The sequence below is a fragment of the Lolium rigidum genome, chromosome 6 (genome assembly GCF_022539505.1).
Source record: "Lolium rigidum isolate FL_2022 chromosome 6, APGP_CSIRO_Lrig_0.1, whole genome shotgun sequence".
Classification (NCBI taxonomy): Eukaryota; Viridiplantae; Streptophyta; class Magnoliopsida; order Poales; family Poaceae; genus Lolium; species Lolium rigidum.
The window spans coordinates 267,919,474-267,937,219 of NC_061513.1; positions in this window are offsets into that span (position 1 = coordinate 267,919,474).

Genomic DNA, 17,746 nt, shown 5'->3' on the forward strand with positions numbered 1-17,746 from the left:
CGTGAGGCTGGTCATAGTGGGTAGTATCATATAGTAGTATCATGTATATGATATTTTTGTATGATACTAGATCCATAATGCATAGTATCATATACTAGTATCATAGTTTTGCTATATTAATTGATTTGTAGAATCCCAACACAAATTTGTGTACAAGATTTATTTGATACTAACTTTTCTCGTGATGTGCGCTATGATACAGTATCTACCTATGATACTCTAATCTCCTCTCTCATCCATAATTACATGCCACATCAGCATTTTTGGTGGGGCTAGGATGCATGATACTAGCTATGATACTAGCACTATGGCTAGCCTGAGGGACGAGGGAGAAGGTGGTATGCTTCAGCTGAACGGTGGAGCTCCAACTCGCGGCTCAAACTGAATAATTGCGACGAGAATAGAGGTTTGGGCCGAAATTGGTCAGAATGGAGTTTGAACTCGCGGTCTGGCCCGTATAACGAATTCGGGCCCCTGAGAAATCGAGCGGTCGCCCCGTATTAAAAGGGGCCGCGGAGGGGAGCTCGGTTCCAAACCCTATTCCTCTCCGCCGCTCCACTACCTCCATCGCCGCCTACCCCTTTTTCCGGTGAGCAATCCAACAACGTCCAGCCACCGATCCACCCTCCCCGTTGGCGCGATGGCCTCCCGTGGCGGCTCCCAAGCCCGCGGCGCCGGATTGGGCGGCGGGGACTTGCCGTTGCGTCCCCCCGTGTTCCGCACCGACGCGGAGCGGTGGAAATGGAACAGGTCGGAGGGCGCGCGCAAGCGTAGCACCCGCCGGTGGATGAATCGGGGGCTCACGCCCCCAGGGAAGCTCGCCAGGTACGCGAACGCCGGCGAGGGCTCCTCGTCCGGTGGCTCAAGCCGCGCATCGCGGCTCCCCATCGCGGACAGCAGCGACGACGACGACCTCGTCCCCGCGCGGTCGCCCACCATCTCCGCCGGCGACTACGTCCACGGCAGCGACGAGGAGGAGGCCATCCTCGCGCAGACCAAGGCCATCGATGAGGTGGAGGCCCATGCTCGCTTCCGCCGTGAGGAGGCGAATGTCGTCCGCCAGGTGCGAGAGTACGAGGCGGCCCGCCGGGAGAAGCGCGTCCGTCGCGTGAAGCTCGAAATAGTCGAGCTTGACGCCGACGAGGATTGAAGCTCCTCCACGACAGTGTCGACGCTGTCTGCCGCCGACACGCTGCGCCACCACCGGCACCGCCGCGCGCATAGGCCACTATTTTAGGCCGCATTTTGCTTAACTAAGTAGCGCTCTACAGTGTACAAGTATTTTAGCTTTAATTTCTCGAACTATGTAAGTTTTGATGCTCAATCGGAGCATCAAATTCATCTATATACATGATCATCGCCCAATTTACCCGCGATATTTCAAATTCCGCTTTTCGGTTCCACTTTTACGGATTCTAATCTGTGACAACGGTTTTCTGGCCCGTAAACACGAGTTCGGTGAACTGAACTCGCATTTTCCAGTTCACGTGTTTACGGTGCTAGAGATGCTCTAAGTAGAGCTGTAAACAGGGAAAACCCGAAAAATAACCGCAAATTTAAGGGTTTGGTTCACAAATCGGCGCAGATCAGCGACCATAAAGTAGTTAGAAGTGGAAAAAGTTTTCGGGCCGAGACCGAAACCCCTAGTCGGCATGTATTTGTAGGGGCCGAACGAGCGAACTGAACGCAGCCCGAACGAAACCCCTAGTTTGCGCGCAATGGAAGTTTCACCTCCTCCCAACTGCCGCCGCCGATCTGCGTGCCCTCACCGTCCTCTGCGCCGCCGTCGCCCGATATCACCGGCATGAGTCTCGAATCGACCATGCCGACGGCGGGGCTAGCTCGTAGGCCCCGCCACCCTCTCCTGCGGTCGCCGGAGCTCCCGCTACACCAACCACCCCCGCCGACGACGCGACCATGGTCTTGTCGAGGAGCGTCCTCAAGTGGCGGCGCGCAGGAACGCATGTGGTTCCGAAAACCGGTGTCGCGACGGCTAGCGGTGATGTCCCGGCTGTCGCCAAAGGGGCGGATGCAGCGAAGCCGACGGTGCCGAAGGCATCCCGCGCTAGACCAAAGAATTTGGCACCGAAGAGAACAAAATCGAAGACGACGACGAGCTATGGCACCACGCTTCCGTTCCCATCCCCGTCAACGCTGCCGCTGCTGGTAGCCAACGCGAACGATGCCCAGGACGTGCTCGACGACGGGTCAACAAGGTAAAAATTACAACTCCATGGAAATAGAAGACGCCATGTTGTGCCGAGCTTGGGCCGCCGTGGGGATGGATGCAGTCTCCGACACTGATCAAACCAGGAAGCGCTACTGGCAATGCATCGAGGAAAAATTCCATAAACTGATGCCACGCGTTCTCCATCCTATCGATCGCACGTACTGATCCCTCCAAGGACGTTGGGACGCGATCAAATGGTGTCAAATCCTCCTAGCAGCGCAACTGTGGACGAATATGTGAGTGAATTTGCTTGCTTTGTAATGTTTGCACAACTTGTGTTTGGTTTGGTGACCACACCTTGACGATTTCATATTTATTTTGCAAATGTAGGACCGCATTGCGATGCGAGGTATAGAGACATGGACGGCAGCAAGGGCAAGAGCTTCACGATGCGACAATGCTTTGATGTGCTTCAACACCTCCCCAAGTGTAAACTGAGGGACGAATAAATGGCACCAAAGAAAGCTGCAATGGTTGCATTGGACGATAACGAGGATGAGAAGGAGGGCCGGAACAATGACAAGCTGGAGGGAAACAAGAAGGTCAAAGAGAGGTTGAAGCTCGAGGGGGAGGCAGCATTGTTGAGGGATAAGTTTGATCAAATGATGAAGTCGAAGGAGGTGATAGCGGCCAAGACTTTGGAGACCAAGGTAGTCATCATCGAGAAGAAGAAAGATGTGAGTCTTGCCAATGTTGATGCCATCTGAGAGGAAGCAAGTAACAAGGCCAAGTTGGAGGAGATGAGGATCAACGTGAAGAAGGCCAAAGCAATGAAGAAACTATGCGATGAAGAGAGGGAGATCATGATGATGAACACAAAGGACATGAATGAGCAACAAATGGAGTGGTGGAAGGAGGCCTCGGCGGAGATCATGGAGAGACGAATACTAGCTCGTGAAGAGGCAAGTGGTGGTGGATCGGTGACGCATGGAGGTTGTGGCGATGATGGTCACGGCGGTCCTCCCACTGTTTGATGCCGGCGGTGAGAGGAGATGGTGAGGAGAATGAGCAACCTTCTGCCATGAACTATGAACTATTTGCTATTATTGTGTCATTTGATATAAAACTATGAACTATGCATGAGTTGTTTGCATTTGATAGTATGATCATATGCCCATTCTATGATAAACCCTGCCTTTACGGGTTCAGAAGCATATTGTGCTTTACGGTTTTGGTTTACGAGCTATGTTCTGCGGCTTCTGTTTTACAGTTTTGGTTTACGGGCTCTGTTCTGCGCCAGCGATTTTCCGACCCGTAAACACGAGTTCGGTGAACTGAACTCCGGGTTTTCAGTTCGCATTTATACGGGCTCTATTAGAGATGCTCTAAGAGCAACACTAAGGGCGCATTTGGTAGGCTAGGCGCCTTTGGCTCGCATCGGCCTAGAATATTTTGGCCTGTTTATTTGCCTAAAAGCCCTCCGCGTTGTGGTCCAATCGGTTCTCAAAGTACCCTTGGGACCCCTAAAGGAACGCCCGAATCGGCAGTTTCTAGCACGTATGTCTCGTTGTCGTGCAATTTTGCACGCCCTCGTGCAACGGTTGCCCGCGTGGAGAACCGCGGGAGACACCGCGTTGTCTGTGCCCTCGCTCCCCACTTCCGGTCACCGGTTCCCTCCTTATCTCTCTCCATTCAACTCTCTCACTAACACACTAGGCGTTATCGCATGAACCGCCGCCCATGGCCTCCTCACCTGCTCCGCCTCCTTCCGCCCCAACACCGACGGATCCCGCCGTTCGCCTGATGGTGACGAGGTCAAACGAAGCCCCCTGCGCATCGTACGGGAGTACGAGGCCGGCGGCCGCAATTCGGCGGTGTAGATCGATGCCGGTCGAGTACCGGTGTTGAATCGGCCTTCGCCGGTCGCGACCAGGCCCGTCGGCATGGGAACACGGAGCACGGCCGTCGATGCTCTTCAGGTCACCGGGATTCCTTCAGAGAATCCCTCGACGGGGGGTTTTCACCCCTGCCTAGGGTTTCTGATGGCTGTGAAATATGCCATATTTTCTCGCGTTTAAACCCCTAGCTAAGTCAAGAAATTGACTAAGTTTACCTCAACTTGCCATTGATGCCTAATCAATGCAAAGATGTGCAATCTCTTCTATTTTCGGATGATGTGCAGGATAGTCATAATGGCAAATGGACTCGCAATTACCGAACAAAATCGCGTCAGGAGCATGGCAAAGTTGACTATGCTCGGATAGGCGGTTCCAGGGGATTTAACGGGCATCGGTACGGGCAAGCCCCGCCTGTACCGTCCGCCCATACCACCCACGGCTGCGTTCCCGAGGTCAAACACTATAAAATTCATGAAGGGACCGACGCTAAAAAGAGAGCCATTCATCACCAATCAGAGTCGCCATCCACCAGATCCATCTGCAACACACCGAAGGAGATCCATCCTCATAGTTCATCCATTCCATCCTCCATCTCCTCCATAGCCATAGCCATCACAATTGTAATATAAATCTCCTTGAGAATTGGAGACCATTGTAAGAAAATTGTGATTTCAATCTACGTATTTTGCACAATGATTTTTTATCTTTGATCTTGATCTTGATATCATGTATGAGTAGTCCTCACGGGCTACGGGTTGGGGTGAATCCTCGCAGGAACTATGTACATCTAATCTTATGTTATGTGTAAGGATTGAATAGGAGTTTTGCGATTTTGTATCATTGTCTCGTTGCCTCGTCTTTGATGATCTGCAGGTACCCATGTCATTAGAGAGGATCAAGGGAAGAGCTGGGATGAGTGGAGAACGACATGTACACAGGAAACCTCAGTGACAGAAAGGGGAAAGTATTGGTACATATTTAGTGATTCATTCGGGATCATAGCACAATCATCTAGGTTCAGGCTTTGGGTTGTATTTACTTAATAAATGTTGTTGCTTGTGGCTCTGAGGACAATGGTTGGGCCATTAGGCTCTTGTCACCTTTGGCTTTAGGGGCAAGGGTATTTACAGATGTGCTACCCGCAAATATATTATCTTTATTTTATTTGTTACACATACGAGCTTTATTTATATATGTATGCATAGCTGCAGGTGAAACCTTAACCCTGGCATATTTCCATCATTGAACACAACCCCCTTAAAAGTAAACTAGATAGGTCCGGTAAACTAAAGTTAAAATACACTAGCAAAGTCTTGTAGACGTTTCCTTCATACACCATTTAGCAGTTCTTTCCATGGTTCGATTAAACCTAGGTCTTCTAGGGAAAAAGCTTACCATACTACAATCTGTAATCTGGACGGAGGTATCAGTCCATCGGCGAGGGCGGCAGCAATGGTGGCAGGTGCACCAGGCTCCAGCACGGAGATGGAGCCCCCGCCCGGGGTTCACGTCCACCCCGATGCATGCGCCGATGCCATGGGGCCAGCCATGTCTGGCTGCTCCCAATGGTGTGCCATGCTTCGCGCCACCGATGTTCGACCGACCCCGTGCTCGTCGGCAGCCTTCAGCTCCGTATGTGCCCCGCTTTCCGATCGGGGCTGGGCTTGGACTTACCCCCGGTTGTCACCGGAGCAGGAGTCGGTGTGCGCCGGCCCAGTCGGTCCACAGGCCGGTCCGACCGGGCGTGTGGCCGGATCAGTCCAGTCCAAACCCGACCATATGCCGGGCCGAGACCGGGGCAAGTTCTGGACATACAGAACATGCCCCTTGTTGGCACCGGAGCAGGGGCCGGTCCGCGCCGGGCAGGCCGGTCGGCAGGCCGATCCAACCGGACCTCAGGCCGGCCAGGCCAGTCTTCTTTTTGTCGAAGTGGGGGGTCTCCCTTTACCTTCTTGTTCCATTGATACACCATTATGCCTATTTGGCTAATACCTAGGAATAATCTTACATACATGTATTAGTCTAAATACTCTAGCAAGGGTGTCATTATTACCAAAATAATGGATAAGGGTAAAATACCCTTACAATAATAGGATTACAGTCAGCCAACAACAGCTCGGAAATACAGACTCGTATATGACTCACCTAACAATTGGTGCTTCCTCCAGTTTTACCTACGTTGGCTAGACAATGGGTAACCCTGATATGGTCACGCTCGATCTTCACGCGGACATTATCTCGGAGCTTCAACAGATGTTTGATTTCATCAATAAGGTGACCATAAGCAGATCTATTCTTCCTGGTACACTTCATTGCAGTGATGGCTTCGGCACAATCAGTTCGAATAAGTACAGGTAGTTCGAACCACTGATGTGCAAGGGCCAATCCCTCCGTGATCCCACTAATCTCAGATTCTAGTGCGTCATTGCACTTTCATAACACTCTAGGTGCTGCAAAAATGACCTCCCCATTTGTGTCTCTAAGAACCATGCCAGTGCCACCCTTCCCTTCGTCATATCAAAATTGAACTACATGCTACATTTTCTTTAATTTGTTCGCTGTGTTATTTATGTTCATGGGGATTGTATAGTCTGATGGGATTAGGGATGAAAACACCTGGCCGTGGCATTTTCTTGTGAAATTGATGAATGCATGATTGTAATGTGAGAACCTGCAGGCAGCTAAACATCCACAGTTCACTGAACTTTTCCACTGAGACATGCATGGACACATTCACCTAAGACTAATGAGTTTTCAAGGCCAGGTCCGGTATTAATCGGTACCACGAAAAGCAGTCCGTTAGCACATCACGTATACTGTATTTAGAAACACAATATTTTTTAGCCATGTGAAATTAAAGGAGTACCATGTATTGTGAATGAATCCATATCCGTCCAACCATTTTAATTTCGCCGAGGAGCGGTAACATGTAACTACTGCTCCTAATTAGGATGTAAAACCAACTTTGTTTGAAACCAATCTCTCTCAGTTGTTTCCCGCGCTGGGTTTCCTTCCTATTTTGACACCTAATCAACCACCGGAGCCGCGTTGTCAGGTTGGAGCAGCTACAAATACCACCACCACCACCGGCCACACCCACAACCCATTCATCCACCAATCGAGCTCTTCTTCTTCCGGCCATCACCTTCACACCTAGCTCTCCCACCAAGCTTCCTCCGTTGCAAGCAAGCAACAATGGCCGGCGGCATGACGGTGCGTGATGTGTTGTACATGTACGACGTGGCGAGGCAGGCGTACGAGCGGTTCATGTCCATCAACGGCAACCCGGAACAGGCGCGGAACGCGGTGGCGCTGCTGGTGTGGTTGGACCAGGGCACCATCTCTGCCCTCCACCACGTGCCAAGCATCAGCCCCATCGCCGTCGCCACCGTTGCTGCCGAGGCCAACGGCATCCTCGAGTGTCTCCGCCACCAGGAGGCCATGCTCCCCGCCATCCCGCTCATCTCCGTGCTCTGCCAGGATGGCGACGTTGACCCGCGCTTCTTCGCCTTCCACCAGGACCTCGTGGTGAGGGGTGTGGCAGAGATCCTCGATGGCGTCGGCAAGCTGATCTTTAATGATCGTCTGCAAGTGTTGCTGAGGAGGTACCAGACAGGGCTGGTCGGAAACCCGCCAGAGCTGATGGCACCATACTGCAGCAAGCCGGTGGCAGTGCCAGAGGACTGCCGCTCCATGTTCATCACCTTCTCCAAGGGCATACCCCTCGACCGCGAAGAGATCTTCGAATACTTCAGGCAGTAAGTAGAATACATCTATCTATCTGTCCTCGATAGATCATGCATGCACATATAGATCTGATGTAAGTAATTGGCTTGGCCTGCAGGAAATGGGGTGACTGTGTTGTGAGGGTGCTCATGGAGAAGACTTCGGGTGGCAACGTGCCAATGTATGGTCGGATCATCTTCAAGAGTGAGGCGTTCGTGAAGCTAGTGCTCAACGGACAAAGGCTCGTCAAGATCACCATCGGACACCGTCAGATCTGGCTCCGCAAGTACGTCCCAAGGCCCACCAACGGCTGAGATCAGAACTCATTCTTGTCAAGTACTCTGCCCCCGAGTTCATGTCAGATTGATCTACCTTACAGTTATATCCATGTTGCTAGCTAGTCGCTATACAAGGCTAGCTTACTAGATCTCTATAATTGGATGTAGTATATATCTATTTACATGTAATGCCCGAAAAATTTATTACAAAGTTTGTCAATTTATTTCTTCGCCAAGAAAAAAAATATGAATCCACCTTCATCGTATACATGTTACTCGATCAAGACATAAATCCAACCAATAAGAAGATCATCGACCATTTCAAATATTTTGTCTTTTAAAATGAGCGTTGACCATTTTAAATCATTTGTTTTCCTACCCATCCCCCGCCCCACTCGCATTCCCCATCCAATCCCTGACTACCTTTTGCCCTCCCTATATGATATATATTCATATTTTTTGTTTCTTGGTTGGGTTGCTCATCAAGTTCATCTTCTGTTCATCGCACGATGCATCGTTGCGAGCCATGAAGGCACATGCCTAATTAAGTTTGCTGCTGCCAAGACGGCATGGAAAAAATCGCATAGCATCCCCTCGTTATCCTTACAAAATCACTTCACCTCCCCCCCACCTAAAACCTGGGAACGCGTTCTAGATTTTAATTAGAAACTACATATTAGCATGGCATACGTAACTTTTCTTTCTTGCATAAACCTTAAAGTAGCAACAAACAGAGCTCCTGTCCATTTAATCCTGATGCATACCATACTACATACTACACATGCTTTGTACATTTCTATTACTTGTTTGTGCTTCATCTATTATTTACACTTGCAAGTGTGCATCACCTTGTATGTCTTCTGATAATCTCAATTCCCCTCCCACCTCTGCGTGTTTGATTGTCCTACCCGCTTCTTACAAGTTATTGGATGGTATTTTTTGTTTAAGAAAAATAACATGCATCATACAAAAAGAAATGTCAGCCGTTGTAAGTATACCATGGCATTTTTCGGGCCTGGCAAGGCTGAACAAAGCCCAACTCAAAAAATCTAGGCCCAGGCCTGACTTGACCTGAAAATTGGGCCCATGCCGGTCTGTTAAGAGGGAAAGTCTGGTGGGACTCATGTCGGGCCTCTTCACTAATTCGCAACAAACGCAGGCTGGCCAGACCCGACCGCCGGATTAAAAAATCACGCCTAGGATCGGAGGCATGGTCGAGCCGGGCTTCGTCTGGGATTTTCGGGACAGTTTGGGTCGGCCTGACCGGAACGGGCTGCCGATGCTAAGGAGGGATCTCTTTATACTTCAGAAGAAAAAGGGAGGTTTGACGAGCTTGTTAAAGAGAAAGGAGTGAAAGTACTAATCGACCTCAAGGCTCTGATGCACGTGATTGGCAACGAGATGAATTACGTTGACGATCCACTGAGGTATGGTCTCTAGTTCTGGGTAGAATGTTCTAATTGTCCACCTTCATAAACCCTAATTTCGAAATGAGTGTGGGTGTGGTGATTTTTTTTTTAACAGATAATGCCCCGAAGGACCGAGAAGCTCCAAGTCGGTGGGTACAATTACAAAAAGGACCTTGGCTTGAGTAGCATTAGCACAAGAGTCCAGAGAAATTTTGTATAGTCGGTGGGTACAATTACAAAGCAATCGGGTCCTTCTTCTCCACCGCTCCGATGACTGAATCTTGGACCATGGCCGCTGGCGGCGACGCCGGGGACTACGCCACTTGGTTCGTCGCCAGGATGGATGACCATGCCAAGATCGTAGATCTTCCCCCTCAGCACTAACGCCTGGAGGAAGTTGATACTCCCCGGAGCAGTTTCTTCCGAGGTGCGGAGAGGCCCCATTGGCCAAAGATAGCGGCGGCTGAAGGCGCCGATGCTTGGGATCTGCCGCCGATTGAGAGCTTCCGTCGTGGTGAGCACCGCACGCTCACCAGTGTGCCTCCTAACTCCAGATCGACGAACTCTGGAGCTCGCACCCTCCTGTCTGTCTCCATGACCACAAGGAGGAGGAAGAGCTGCCCAAGAACTCACCAAACCCAGATTCAGAGAGAAGTACCAGGATCTCCGCTCCGCCGGGGAGAGCACACAGCTTCGCCTCTCCTCCTCGCTTCCACGGCCGGCCAGAAGAAGCTCCGTCGTGTGCCGCAGAAAGCGTCGCCCCTCCCCCTCGCCTCCATGGCCGGCCAGGGGAGGCTCTGCTTCGCAGCACCTCAGCAGCAGAAGAAGATCCGCGGCCCCTACTTTATTTGCGGAGACCGTGGCTCCCTCCTCGTTTCTATGCTCCGACCATAGGAGGCATAGCAGCAAGAAGAAGAACCCTAATCCCCAGTTCTTGCCTCCTAGATCCGAGGTACAGCTCCAAACTGCCACGAAGGGACGAAAACTAGAAGAAAAACCTAAGTATGTACATCCGGCGCCTTCTCCTCTCCATCTCCGGCCGGCTATTCCGGCGGAGAGGAGGAAGGAGGAGTCCGTTGAGGCATGACTACAGGCAGCAAGGGATCCACTTCGTGATGTTCTTTACTGATGTAAATAGAGGAAACCGTTTGGTGGAGGGCTCCATCCACTCATTTTTTTGCCAAGTAGAATATCCCCATAAAGCATGTTGCCTTGCACCATAGCAACTGATGCAATCATCATGTAATGGATGCAACTAAATTACGTTATGCTTCGATCTGCTTTAATCATGTTGTTATATGGAATGCCATGTCTGTGAACTTATCAGATGCAAAAGCCCATTCATGGTGCAGGATGATTATATATTTGTTTACCTTCAATATTAATCCAGGAGCTCTGGCATTCACTGAAGAATGGATTTGACACCAGCCTCAATTGTTCACACGAGTGCATTCCCTGATTTATTAAGTAAATGGACTGAACTGTACAGCTTTCAAATAATGTTGTTCGTGTGTATGTAGTCTGTGTCATTGCAGCTACAATATGTGCCTAAAGTTGTGTTCAAGTGTAATTTCCTTTTCGCATTTCGCAGTTCAGTTTTCAGTTTGGGTTAGCATTGAATACATGTCATTGATTTTGTGGAGCCTAGACATATGCACAAGTGGTAGACCACTGATTAAACATAGAGGCGATATTTTTCATATGATTCTCAGGTCTATACCTGACATCTTACCTCATTACAACACAGTAACATAAAACATAGGTGTTCTTTCTATTTTTGGGGGAGAGGTGGTCACTGGCAGTTTTCATATTCAATTTATGCAATGCTCTTTCGCACAACAAAAAATAGTGAATACCATACCAAGACAAACAACAAAGTTGACAACTCAGGGTCATTAAACACCCCATGCGGCAGAGGTCAAGAAGGTCATGACACATGTCTCACAACAGTAATAGTACTAACAAGAGCCTTTTAACCTCAAAAGGCAGTTCCTTGAGAAGCCATTCTCTGTGTACTGCATTTCTAATCCAAAATACCGCATCAGAAGATAGAATCGTCCCGTAAAAGAGAACTCGCTCCACAGTCCACACGTCTTCCGCAATGTCCCAAATCCCGTCTCTGACCTAATAGCCTGCAGCTTTACCTGTGTGACAGCAAAAACACTTGTTATGCAATTCAACACAATACACAGAAAAGCTCAAAATATATTGCACTGTTGCATACATTGGACGGATCAACATTCAGCAGAAATTACTGTAAAATTCAGCAGATGCATGGATGGTCAAAAAATATCAGATGACATGAAAGGCTGGTAAAAAGACAATTAAGGATCCGATGGTTAAGTTGCTTGCAATGTTAGTATGGTTTTTCAGTTTCCACTTTTAGTTGTTGAGGTGTCCCGCTGATTTCTAGTTGGTGTTTGTGTTATATTATCCCTATTAACGAAATGCAGCAGAAATTCTGCACTTGTTTTTCATGAATGAAAAATTATGACATTGTATCCCTGCTGAGGCACTGACCAGACTAAACAAAAGGGGGAACTAGCAACAGCGCCAATTTTTTATATAAGTAAATACCAAAAGTGCAGACGATATAAAAATATGTAGAACTGAACCCAAAAATAAAACCTTCCAATTATTGTGCCATATTTTTCTCCCCAATCATTCTTGAACCCAGGGTATTCCAATCCCCTCTAATATTTAGATTAATAGGTAAAGAAGCGAATAAAAGTGGAATGCAAATGGAATGTTCAACTATTCAGTATTGATTACTTTGGATAATAGATGATCTTAGGAGGCGGACCGTTGATGTCCGAGTATATAGCAGGTCTGGAACTTAACAAAGCCACAAACAACTTCACCAAATTATGACTGCATAACTGAAAATCTAACAAAAACTATATAGAAATTTAGTGTGTAATGCACCAACAAAGGGGTAATTACAAAAATGAAAAATCACATGCATAGTCAATAGTTTCAAACAGACAGAGAATACATAAGATGGAATTTACTGTGTAAAATTAAGTTTCTCTACCTTTAAATAGGACCTGAGCTTCAGGTGAAGCTCTTTTGTATCTCAGTAATTCATATAGAGCATCCTCATTAGACATCACAAGTTTATCACCCTGACTAATCCATAATGTATGAAGAAGCCTTGCTTTAGAGAGAATGAGCTCTATAAAAGACATTTCATTTGGACGCCAACTAATACAGATCATTTTCACAACCTGAAGGTTGGCACACATGCCATCAGTCCATAATGCATTCAGAAACTCTCCATTTGCCTCAAATTCAGGCTGCTCCTGATCAAAGATCTTCGAGTATACAGATAAAAAAGGCAATTAACTGGAAGCAGCAAAATGACCCTCAAACAGTGTAAAATTAAAAATCTGCATGGGAACATTGATAATTACCTCTATTTTGAGTTTTTCAAGATTTGGGGCACTCTTCAGTAAGCATAAGGTTAACATAATATGAGGTTGTTTACAGAAATGCATAAGTAACTTCAAGCTCTTCAAGTTGTGAAAGGTGCATAGATGTATCTGCGGCATCCTAGCACCTGGCTAAAAAATTAAGAAAGAGCGGAATATCAGGACTTAAACTGGATTCATATCTAGAATCAAGGAGCATTGCAAACGAAGGGATGTCTCTACAAGATCATAGATGTTCAAAGGATCAGCAAACGGGAACAGAAACGGAATTCATTAACCCTATGTACGAAGTCAGGATACAACTTAAAACAGTGATTGAAATAAAGAATATATGCCAGTGAATATTAGCCAATGTTCGTGGGATAATGCATTGAGAAAAAAATGATATAATCCAAACAAAAGTCAGTTGGATGGTAGAGGCCTAGATATGTTGGTTCACTTGGAGAGAAAAAGACTGCACTACACTTTTTCGAATTGAGTACCTCGATGTGTGCATGTTTTTTGCAGCATCCAATAACAAGTAGGCTACAGATCATGCATTATGATCTAATCAACATTATGCGCATGAGGCCAGTTAAGAAAGTTATTTCTAATCTATTGGTTGTACTGTAAGAGCCTAACAGAATCAGCAGAGCTGGTGAACTTGATTCAGCCGAACTGGAAAAACAATAAAAATACCAGTGCAGCGCACATGATGACCAGAAGCTTGCGAACTTGAATAAGCCCTGAAAGAAACTTGGTGAAATTGCGGTGAACAATAAACTCCCACAAACTGATGACGGCGGAACTCAAGGATGTCAACTCCTTAAGGATCCAGCCATCATTGATTTCCGAACAAATCGTGAAGTGGCTGAGATTGGGGGCCCGGATCACACATTTCTTGGCGCGTGCACCACCAATGAGAACATGGTGAAGAACTAGATCCCCGAGCAACGGGGATGTATCAATGATCTCCTCAAGTTGGTACTCCCCGCAGTCTTGTAACCGGACATTTTGGAGGGCTAGACTCCTTAGCTCCGGGAAAGCCACAAAGCTTGGGGGTAGGGGCGGTATGGAGCAGCCGCAGAGTCTGAGCGAGGTGAGCCGGACGCAGGAGAAGACGGAAGAGGGGAGGGCGGGGATGCCGTCGCCGAAGCTGAGGTCGAGGATCTCAACACCCCGGCGGGAGAGGACGCAGAGCCAGTCGTGGATGCGGCCCGCGTAGTTGTTGTCGAGGTCCGCGCAGAAGCGCTGGACGCGGCCGGGGCAGCGGAGGAGGACGCCATCGACGGCCCCCAGCCCCTCCGGCGTGCCCTCGCCATCTCCGTGCCGGGGAAAGCTGAGGTCGAGGGACGAGAGCTCCTCCCACCGGCATCGCCAGACGCGGGAGAGCACCGACGTGCGGACGGCGTCGCGGATGCCGACGCGGTTCAGGATGTCGTCGAGGACCTCCGGGGGAAGGGAGAACAGGGCGTCCGCGTCCGCCGCAGCGGCCTCAGTCGCCCGGCCCCGGCGCCTCTTGGCAGAGCCCTGTAGCGGCATTTCTCCGGCGAATCGCGCCACCGAATCGCGCGGCGGCGCGGTTCTAGGGTTTGGATGGGGGACGCTGCTTCGGCGGTGGTTTGGAAATTTGGCGCGCGAATGAAGAGGTCTCGGGTTGGACGAAGGGGAAATCGCGGGAAAGGGAAAACAAGATGGTGGGCGGGGAATTTCTCGGGCCAAATTGGGTGAGTTTTTTTTCTCCTTCTTTATATTTTTTTACATGCCTTTTTATATTATTTTTAGGACGCGACTAGGCAGCCTTCGGGGGCTGATTAGTTCGACCTAGCCTTCACCCCAAATAAGGAAAGTATCCCTCGGCTACTTTAACCCTCATCCAAAAAAGGAAATACTCCTATCAGAACATTACACGGGAATCGCACGCGCTGTCTCTAGCGCTTGAACCAACAAAACCAGTCCGCCAACCCCCAGATCCGGAACACAGAACCTACTCCAACCTTCTTCCTCCTCCGGTTCTACAGATTTCTTCCTCGTACATACCTCTAGTTCTCTCTGTCTCTCTCCTCCAAATCTCCATGGATTCTTTTTGAATCAAAGGCAGCAACAAAAGGAGCCAAACCTCTATCTTCCTGCAGTGGATTAAAATCTAACTATATGTTTCACCCTTTCCCCTCGAACCCTTTGTACAACAACGCCCCCATGAAAAAAACCTACTATGGCCAAGAACTAGATCTGTTGTAGCTTCCATGAAGAAGATATCCCATGAAAAAAAATAATAGCAAAACTGACATGTACAAAGAAGATCAAGCCTAACACAAACACAAACCCCAAATACAAATTAGGACAAAAAAACAGATTTCAAGTAGATCATGCCAAACACAAACCATATCAGGTGTAACTAGATATTTTTGCTGAAACCTCAGTTGCTAACCATCACACTTTAGATACTACAGAAAGCATCTTAGTAGATTGCGTAAGTACAACTTGTTACCATACATGAGACAAACATCAAACTGGATGCGCATACTTCAAAAAAATCATAGAAGATAGGGATTACAACTGCAGAAAACATAACTCCAAGGTGCAACTTATCGTGACATAGTAGAGAACAATGCAGGAGGGTTTTTTCCAATATATATGTAGGTGGTCATAAAAAAGGTAGTAAGCAGTTCCGGCATGGCCTTGAGGCTCCCATTAATCGAGCATAGTTGTTCCCAGATATATCTTTTGCGCCACAAAAGATTAACAAGATAACATGAAAAGATAAAACTTCCAAATTGAGAAAACATTAGCTTTGACCACTACTAATTTCTGAACACTAAGGATCTGTCTTATCAGATTGTGTTGCTATGACGTCGATGTAGGAATAACCATTCCTTCCTTGATCATTTTGAATCTCCGGTCATTTACTGGTTCTTGTCGCAGAAACCTGAAAAAGTTACAATCACATAAGCACACTAGAAATAGTTTTGGGCTGTACATAGAAAATGTTTAAGCTACTCCTTGTTGGGGGGATGACCCCCGGTATGCCAAAGGCATGCCCAGCCGGATGGCTTGAGCCATCAAGATACCGGTTTAATGTTATACCGGAGTACAAAGATAAGTGTTTGGCTAAGTAAAGCCAAGCCGGTATCCCCAGAGGGATATACCGGAACCGGATAAAGAAGATACCGGACTACCGGAAAGAAGAGCATGTCGGCAAGACTGGTCAAAGATTCTCTTCGAGCTAGAAGACAAGGATGAGCTAAGCAAAGTGGCTTTAATCGAAGCCACGGCGCCAAAGAGAGGGGTGACGCGGAAAGAAGCCGGAGGACGTCAGCCTCCCTGATTAAAGAAGACCCCGGCGTCATCTATGATTAAAGTTACTTTGTAAAGTAGTTTGTCCAGTCAAAGATGCCATTAGGGTTTCTTGCTCTGTAAGCCCCCTTCTCCCCTATATAAGGAGAGGGGGCACACCCGTATCCGGGATGATCAGTCTCCAGAGGAACCTTGTATCCAAAAACCTGTAACCATGTGGAGATCAATGAAAATCGTGATCTAGAGCAGAGTTCTTCCTCTTGTGTTTCTTCTTGTATACATGCCGTTGGCTGTGTTCTTGAGGAAAGCATCGGGAAGTTCATCCATCTAATCACAAACCCTCCCCCGAATCCTCTTGCGCCCATTCGGCCCCAACTCAAGCCATCCCATGGCATCTGCTCGTTCGCCACGACAACAGTTGGCGCCCACCGTGGGGCCTGAAGTGGCGCTTGCTGGAGTTCACATTCGGGCGGGCATCCTCGACGTCGCCGGCCAGCGTACGGTCTCCGCGCTGGTGCAGCGCATCTACGCCATGGACTTCATCAACGACAACGCGGGCTGCTTCGCCAACGGCGGCATCTTCCCCAAGAACGGCCGCATCATCGAGTTCGGCAGCCACTGCATCTACTTCGGCACCGTCCATGTGCGCCAGTGCCTCTCACCGGTGCTGGTGGCGCCAGATCCGCCAAGATGGCTGCATGCTGGCCGCAGTCCTGGCAGCGTGGAGGTGATGATGGCAGGCGCGGTCGACGCCGGCAAAGGAGTTGTGGAAGAAGGCGCTGGGCGTGCGGTTTCAACCCGTGCGGCCAAGCCACCGCTGGAGCGCGATGCAGGCGCTACGGGAGCATCATCCGCGCCACCAGAAACACCGCTCCAAGCGGCAATGAACGTCCTCGCCACCCCCATCGCGCAGAACATCGACCCGGCAGCGGCTCAGGCGGAGCTGGAGGCGCAGCACCAGAAGATACTCGAGAGCGGCAAGGACGTCGTCAGGGCGCAGCGCGAGCTGAACCTAACCGTACGTGAGTATAACGCTGCCCATGGCTTTGCTTCTGTTAGCGCTCATGCTGCTAGGATACCGGAGAACCGGCTTAAGGCTCGCAATCTAGATCAGGATGCGTAAAGAAATTCTTACCGGCAAAAGCACCTCTGCATCTGTGAGCATTGTAGAGAAACCTAAGTACAGTAGCCCGGATAAAACTATAAAAGCTGCTAAAGCTGCTGTAGAGCTGTGTGAATCGCTTTCCGGGGACGCGCTGGCAAAACAACAAGAGCGTGTCCGGGAGCTACTTGAGACTATCGAGCAGCAAAACGCTAAGCAGCTTCCTAAGCTGAACAAGGCTGTGGCTTCAAAGTCCGCGCGTTCAACAAAGAATGCCGGTAGCAAGTCCCATGGGCAGGCTTCGTCCCCCCATCTGGACAGGAGAAGAGAAAAAGAGTTGAATGTGTAGGATAACGTTGCATAGAAAACAAAAATTTTCCTACCGCGAACACGCAATCCAAGCCAAGATGCAATCTAGAAGACGGTAGCAACGAGGGGGTATTGAGTCTCACCCTT